We start from the raw sequence: 8,156 nt of genomic DNA, 5'->3' as shown, positions 1-8,156 counted from the left end.
TTGAATGATATTTTTGTTGAAGAAGATGAATTATGTACTTACTGCGCTAACCATTCTGGGTGTGTTCCAGGGACTTACTGTAGTAACCGAATGGTTACTATTTCCGTTCCTAGCGGGAAAATGGTTACTGCCCAACCCACTGGGAACGAGAATAGTTACTGCCGGCAGTAACCGCAGTAAGTGATTTTCTTACCGTGCTCAAAAGAATGGTTAGCGCAGTAAGTACATAATTCACCTTCTTCAATAAAAATCTCATTCAACAAAAAATAAATATGGACAAGAATGAAGTAATGGAATATGAAGTTATTTGATTGGAAGAAGGTGGGACAGTGATTTTGCAAAAGAAAGAGGGATCTGAGCCAGGTTAGTAAAGCACCATATTTTGGGATCAACATTAAAGGACACCCTGAGTAGCCTAGTAGGCTATCTATTAGCAAGTAGGTTAAATCAATGAAAAACTTATTATTTAATTCAATGTTTTCTGGCATATCCAGGCAAAATTATTACCTTAAATTGCCATTTGGTATCATTCTAAGGATTGACTTCTTCCAGGTAACATTGAGGCTCCATTAAATTGCCACATGGTAGCATTTTAAGCATTAACTCCTTTTAGGCTCTGTAAATAGGCCTAGGTGAAGTATTACAGATAAGTTGAGGATTTATGGGCTGTCAAATCATTATTCTGAGACTGTCTTTAATCTTATTGAAGAAGTAGGCTAGGGTAGACTATTCAGAGTCTATTCCAAAGGATGGTAGTTTTATCCAGTAAAATTCTAGTTGATTGACTTCTTGCTATCACTGAAATGGGTTAGGTTAGGAAAATGAAACTTTCAGGGATGGGTCTACAGGCTAAAGTATGTCCTGGGAAGGTATTTCAAAGTACACATCTCTACTCATTCTTGCTCTAGAGGGCCTTGATCTTTGATGACCTTCAAAAATATTTATAGCAGAAGTTACATGTTTCCCATTGATTTTGCCAATCTATCCCTCAACCTTTAACTCCCTGTTAATTGAAGCAACTGTAAACAAAGCAAGAATGGGGGAAAAGGTAACAGGTGACAGAATACATTGGAACTACATAATTTTGGCTATATATTTGCACATTAGGCAGGTTGGAGGTAAATTATAGTATAGAGATGCATGCTTTTCCCTTTGGTATGTAGGCTAAGTAGAAGGTCACTTGTACCTGATGCCGTCCGTGTTGTTTTTAGTTGGATGGGAAACATCCAAAGAAAGTTTCCTTTGAAAAGGAAAGGTGAGAATGCCCAAAAGTGAGATTGAATTTGTCAAAGCTTGGAGGTTTGCCCCTTCAGTCTGTTTAAAGGAAAATAGATTCATAATTGAAGCTTTGTTCATTTCAATCTTAAGGGTGACCTATATTTGTGACAATTCATTAAATGGTTGCAAAGGGGTACTTTTGTTTATTCATTTGTCTTCTTTATTTTCTAACAGTTTTTTTAATCTTTAAATTGATATCCATTTCTTACAAATTTTTATTGATACCAGAGTTACATTTGCAAGTTTTCACCTACTTTGTAATCCCTGGTCTCACAATTACATTTAAATTTACTGAAGCTAGGAAACATGGAGCTACTATCTATTTAAAGAAAATCAATGGATATAAGTAGGTTTTATTGTATTTAAGCCCTAGGGCCATGGCAATTAAAGACAAATTAAAGAAGATTAACTTTAAAATACTGGACATTAAATAAGCATGATAGTCACAAAGAAAAACAAATAACAAAATTATACTTCTGTGTTCAGTTGCCAACCTGAGCAACAGTCATAATTTTTTTTAATCTTGCAGAACATTCACCCCAATTATATTCACAAACTGTCTCTCATGACCCACACTCTTGTCCATACATCCACATTTCAGGGAAATAGAAGGACCATCATACTGATATTCTTCATTTTTACTTATATTTAATGGGTTTGAAAGAAAGTTTCTATGGCTAAGTCAGTAGGCCAGTAAAGTACCTGGTGGTCCTCTAGCCAGGTAGTGCAATAGGAACCTAGGGACCAGCCAGCCTATGCTCTTGCATGCCCTTCCTTCTTACTGTCCCTAGATTTCCATCTGTACTCATTTAAAGTTAGGCCAATTCTAGCTGAGGTTAGTCATATCACCAACCCCTATCCAAAACAAAATAAACTGACAATGCCAGGAATTAAACCTGTACCCCTTGGACAAAGCATTCCAGCCCAGAGTGCCTACCACTTAGCAAGGAACACAAATTTGACCAGAGAACAATAATTATTTTTAAAAAAGTAGAATATTGAAAAACAAAACTTGCTATAGTTGTCCCACTACTATCCTGTAAATGCTATAGGCCCATTTTATTTAGACAAATCAATTTAAGACAGGTATCAACAAAACTCCATCAGGGATTGTATATGCTTAAGATACAATCAAGCTATTTGAATGCTTAGTTATGTGATATTCTAGTCTTCAAATAATAAAAAAAGAGAAAAAGTATATGATCTATTTATTTTTCACCAGCTCATTTGAGCAAAGTCATTTGTGACAGCCAAATGCCCATGGTTGGCTTAGAACCTCTCTAAATGCTCTGAAACAGAAGGAATAAAAAAATTATACTAATCAGCATTAAACTGTCCCTTAAATCCAGTTCCAGTTCCAAAAATTGTAGGGAGGTATATGGACTAACAAGTCCTTTCACCTCTTTGACTTCTTCTTCAGAAAAACTAGCTACTGGAAGTGCTATTCTGCTCCAGTCTGCGAACAATGGATATATACGATTATGAACAATAATAAACTGTTATTAATTGTGGGAAGTGCGAGTACCTGAGCTACCTGTCCCCAGCAGTTTAAGACACTAGGCCGGCCGGTACCAATACGGCTCTTCCTACTCATTCCCGCTCTCTTCTGCACAATCAAAAACTATGGATAAATTGCGTCCCATTAAAAATTGACTTCTTCAAGCTTTAATCCTTATTAAACAATATTTCTCTTCTTTAAGGTATCAATTGCTGCCTTAAATATCTTACGATCAATTTCCCATGGCAGGTTATAATCCAGGATAGCTGTATAAGTATTTGGAATCTTAGCCAAGGAGCAGAAACGCTTAAGAGCAACAGTCTCCTCACTCTGAGCCTGGCAATCAAATAAAATATGCTGGATTGTTTCCTCTGTTGAAAAGCAGATTCGGCATAAAGGGGAATGATGTAGCTTCCAATTAGATAACAAGCTATTTAGAAGTAGGGGACCTGATTTCAGTCGGTAATATAGCACTGTATTTAATCTTGTATGAAATGGAGATAACATTAATGTACTGTGATTAACTTTGGATCTTTGCCTGATAATATCTCGTGAATTGAGGTCAGAGGAAGGACTAGGAGATAACATGGAAGCCTTTGCTGCTAGAGAATCAGCCATATCATTATATTTTATACCTTTATGACTAGGAACATGTTGAAAATAAACTTTATTTTCCTTGATCTTAAGATTAAGAAGCTGTCTTCTAATATTATATAAATCTTTGTCATTAGCAATTCTATTAATATTTTGGATCAGTAGTAATGCTGATTTAGAGTCAGAGAGACAGAGTATATTTTCAGATTCAATGTTATAATTTATAAGAGCATCCAAGGCCAGGCGGATGGCACATAATTCAGCAGACAGGATAGAAGATCCCAATGGGAGAGGAGAATAAATATTCAAATTCAGGGATGGGATACATGCTCCTGCTCCAGCTCTTTCCCTCTGGACGGATCCATCAGTATATATTTTTCTATAGTTGGGGTAAGCCTTTGAGATGTGTTCAGCCAAAATAGTCTGGATCTCATAATTAGGAATCAAATCTTTACTAATAGAGATAAGTTCTACTTGACAGCTTGGAGGACTCATTTCCCATGGGGGGGACTCAGTAAAGGGATATGCATGAAGCGAATGTTGATTCCAGTTTGGGACCTCCAGTTGAAACTGATTCCATGATGAATGGGCATTGGGACAGGCTGACTTCTCAGCAAAGGTATGTGCATATACAGCATGCTTGGCTCCATAAGCCTGGATTTGCGAGAAATACTTTATCCTTAGACTAGATGCTCTTTCACTTAGGGACACCAGTCCCGACAGTGTTCTTAACTTTGACAGAGGAGTATGCTTATGCACACCCAAAGCTATTCGAATAGCAGAATTTTGTAAAGATTCAAGGATTTCGAATGAGGATGGGGGACGAGCTGAAAATATTTGAATCCCATATTCTATATTTGAACGAATATATAATTTGTAAAAATCCAAAATAATCTTTGGGTGACATCCCCACTTACTTCCAGCAAGTCTTTTTAGAATACAAAGTCTCTGAATAATCAGAGATTTCAAAGAATTAATATGTTCATGCCACTGCATTTTAGAATCCATTAATAAACCAAGTAACTTCACTGAATTGCAATATTGGATCTCCCTTGAGAAAATTGTCAGTGGATTAGGAGGATCTAGAGTACCATTAGTAAATATAATGGCTTTAGTTTTACTGATTGATATTGGGAAGCCAAATGCTAAAGAGAATCTCTGGACTAGACTTATATCATGTTGAATAAGGCTTTGAAGAAGGCTAATATCCCTTCCTGACTTCCAAATGATCAAATCATCTGCATAAAGGCCAAATGATGCATGAGATACTTGAAATTCAGAAACATACAAGTTGAATAGAAGAGGACTCAATATTGCACCTTGAGGAAGTCCTCTCGTAATGGGGCATTGCTCACTTCTAGACTGATTTACTTGAACGTAAAAATATCTATCAGTTAGAAAAGACTTTATAAAACTAATAAAAGGATACGGGAAGTCAAGATTTATTAGGATTTCCAATAATTTATTGTGGACTACATTTCCATAGGCATTCGACCAGTCAAACAGAACAGCCATTGTGACATGTCTTTTTTTGAGGGAGTTACAAACATCAGTTTCTAGCCGGGTAATGTTATCTAAAGAGCTATGTCCTTTTCTGAAACCTGTTTGTTCACTAGGAAAGAGATTGTTGACTTCAGAAAACCACTCAATTCTTGATAAGACAAGCCTTTCCAGAACTTTACTAAAGGAAGGTAATACTGATATAGGACGGTAAGACTTGAGATCATTAGATGAATAAGAAGGTTTTAAAGCTGGGAATACCTGAGCAATCTTCCAGGCATCTGGGAACTTTTGACTTGACCAAATAAGATTATAAAGACTTAAGAGGGCTGTATGAAACACCTTTGGGGACTCAAGAATCCACTTCATATAAATACCGTCATAACTTGGGGAAGACTTGATGTTAAGAGAATTAAGTGCTACACAAAATTCATCTTGGGAAAAAGGTTTCATCAGAGTACCCTTATAAGAATAGGTAAGAGGGAGATTACAAAAAGGAGGTCGGCTGGGATGAAAATCTGAGCAATCGTTTTTAAAAACATTGGTAAACAGATCTGCCTTCTTTTTATCTGATACAATTGGATATCCATCCTGAATGATATCATATCTACGGTCATCATTAGGCTGCTTTCCACTATTTAGTTGGCTAATGAAATTATGGACCTTTGAAATTGGGGTTCTAAAACTGATACTTGAGCTGAAATTCAGCCATGTACTCTGTTTAGCTCTCCTACAAATTAGTTTCACCTTAGCACATGACTGCTTATATAAGATTGCTGTTGACTGAGATGGGTGCTTTTGAAACATTTTACGAGCCTTTCTTTTTGTCAGAACTGCAACCCTACGCTCATCATTCCACCAATTCTTGGGTCTTTTGGAGCCGTTGTAAAAACGTACCCTAGTCATTGGAATTGCCGATTTAGCTGACTCCAGCAGGATTGATCTCAAATTAGACTCAATGGCATTAATATCATAATTAGGAGAAACAAAGGAAAAATCTACTTCATTTAATATCTCACGAAAAAGGGACCAATTACCTTTGGAGTTGATAAATGTAGGGACGTAGGGTTTGGGAGTGTAGCATAAATCTTGAAATGATGTAAGAATTGCACAATGATCAGATTGGAGAGACGACACCTTTACCATCTGAACTAAATCATAATATGAAGAAGGACCTAGAAGCAAATCTATAGTTGAGAAAGAGTTAGAAGAAATATTATACCTGGTCTGAAAGTCAAATGGAGTGAAAATCAAGGTGTCAGGAAAATTGGACAATATGTACTCTATTCCTCTTCCTGCTTTGTTGCTACCTGCTGGTTGTTCCCAGAGAGGACTGTGGGCATTAAAATCACCAAAAATAAAGGTATTATTACCTGATAATTCTGTTTCCAAGATACTTTGGATGTCCTTACTCCCACATGGATTATAAAAGGATTTTATGGCAAGATGGTTACCATTAGCTAAGGTAATTAATATGCCTACAACATCTATTTCATCCCTGTAGATAGTTAAGGGTTGAGGGGAGTGTTGGATTGAATCATGAACAAAAATTGCCACACCCCCTCCCTTTCTGTTAGTTGATCTATCCTTCCTGTAGCACTTGTATCCCGGCATTTTGATTTTCTTGTACTGATGAAGATTAGTCTCTTGTAGACAAATAATTCCAATTCTCTTATCATTTGCACATTGGATAAGATCAGCAAGTTTATTTGAATTTAAAGAGACGAAATTCCATTGTAGGATCTGCAGCTTAGTTAACATAGGAAGGGTTGAATAGGTGACATGCATGATATTTTGAGAGAATGGATGATAATTCTGTTCCTATTTCATTGAAAATAGAATTGGAAAAGTAGTATTCTGCAATTTCTTTTGTTATACTGGCTTTTTTATCTTTAGCCATATTTGATTGTAATATTAGGTCCACTGATGCAATATATTTAATTAAATTAGTAATATGAGGTCCAACTCTATCTTGCATAGTTATGGCTTGAGTAGAAATATTAGGAAAAGCTGCCACTCTTTCAGACCAAGATTTAGGCTTAGTTTTAGGATTGTTGAGGGATGGGCTAGCTTCAGCCACCTTGGGATGCTCCTTAGCCAATGGAGGGTAAGAAGTCTCAGTAGGAGGTATGAGTGCCTGATTTGGGTGGTTCTTGTGGACCTGTAGCCAGGGTTTTTGAGGAAGGGCTAAATTCCCTTCTTTGGCCTCATTACCTCTTGGACCTGATGGTACTTTGGACCGCTTGGCCAGCTCCATTGCGGCTATTGGGAAAGGAACATTTTCTTGAAGAGCAATAAACTTTAGCTCGTTGAACATATTTAGGACATGAATTGTGATCTGTTGATTGATGTCTACCATCACAGTTTGTACATTTAGGCACTTCAGTGCATCTACTTTCTGTAGACAGGGAGTGATTACCAAGGCAATTAGGGCACCCTGGCACAGAAGAAGAACAATACTTAGATGAGTGACCAAGCTTAAAACATTTTGAGCATTGAAGAGGTTTTTCTTGGTATATTTTATGAGCTTTTTGCTGACCAAAAAGGAATACTGAGTCAAATTGGGAACTAGCAGGTAAGATAAAGAGGACACTCTTACTACTTCTTGTTCCCTTAGAATCTAGTTTGCCCATACGATAAACATCCAGAACCTCCAGCATTTCCCCCTTATTGTTCATAAGGCCATCTTTCAAGTCGTCATTTGACAGTTCCAATGGTATGTTGTACAGTACTATTTTCTGAGAATTTTTCAGGGTTGGTTTCCACCATTCAGGTGTAACAGGGATATTGCCGATTTTATTTAGGCTAAGGGCTTTGTAGGCTTCATTTCTGTCTAGAAACATTACCATTAGTGAACCATCTCTGTTCACATTCACAGTGAAGCTGCATCTAAAAGTTTTGAAAAGATTCATTCTAATGTTAGTAATATTTTTGATAGAGAAGGATTGATCTTTTACTGTTGGAGCAAAAAGGATAATGGATTTGTCCTTTATCTCCACAGCTGGATTTGGGTTTGAGAGTCCCATTATTTCAGGAGGACTCATAGAAGATTTTTTTCGTTTCTGTTTTCTGCCTACTGTCTGAAAATCCTCATTTAGCAGGTTGTCAGTTTCAGAGATTGGTGGCTCAGAGACAGTAATCATGGTTTCATTCAGGCTATCATCATTGGATATTGGAGATACAACAATAGGAATATCAGCTTCTGATAACCAATTAGATGATTGGCCCCCTTCCCTGAGGGGGCTAGAAGTGTTAGGAAACATTGGGTTCAGGAAAGGGAAATTCC

Source organism: Artemia franciscana, chromosome 13, assembly GCF_032884065.1.
Source record: "Artemia franciscana chromosome 13, ASM3288406v1, whole genome shotgun sequence".
NCBI lineage: Eukaryota > Metazoa > Arthropoda > Branchiopoda > Anostraca > Artemiidae > Artemia > Artemia franciscana.
The sequence above is the reverse complement of the archived record's forward strand: the minus strand, read 5'-3'. Positions refer to the sequence as shown.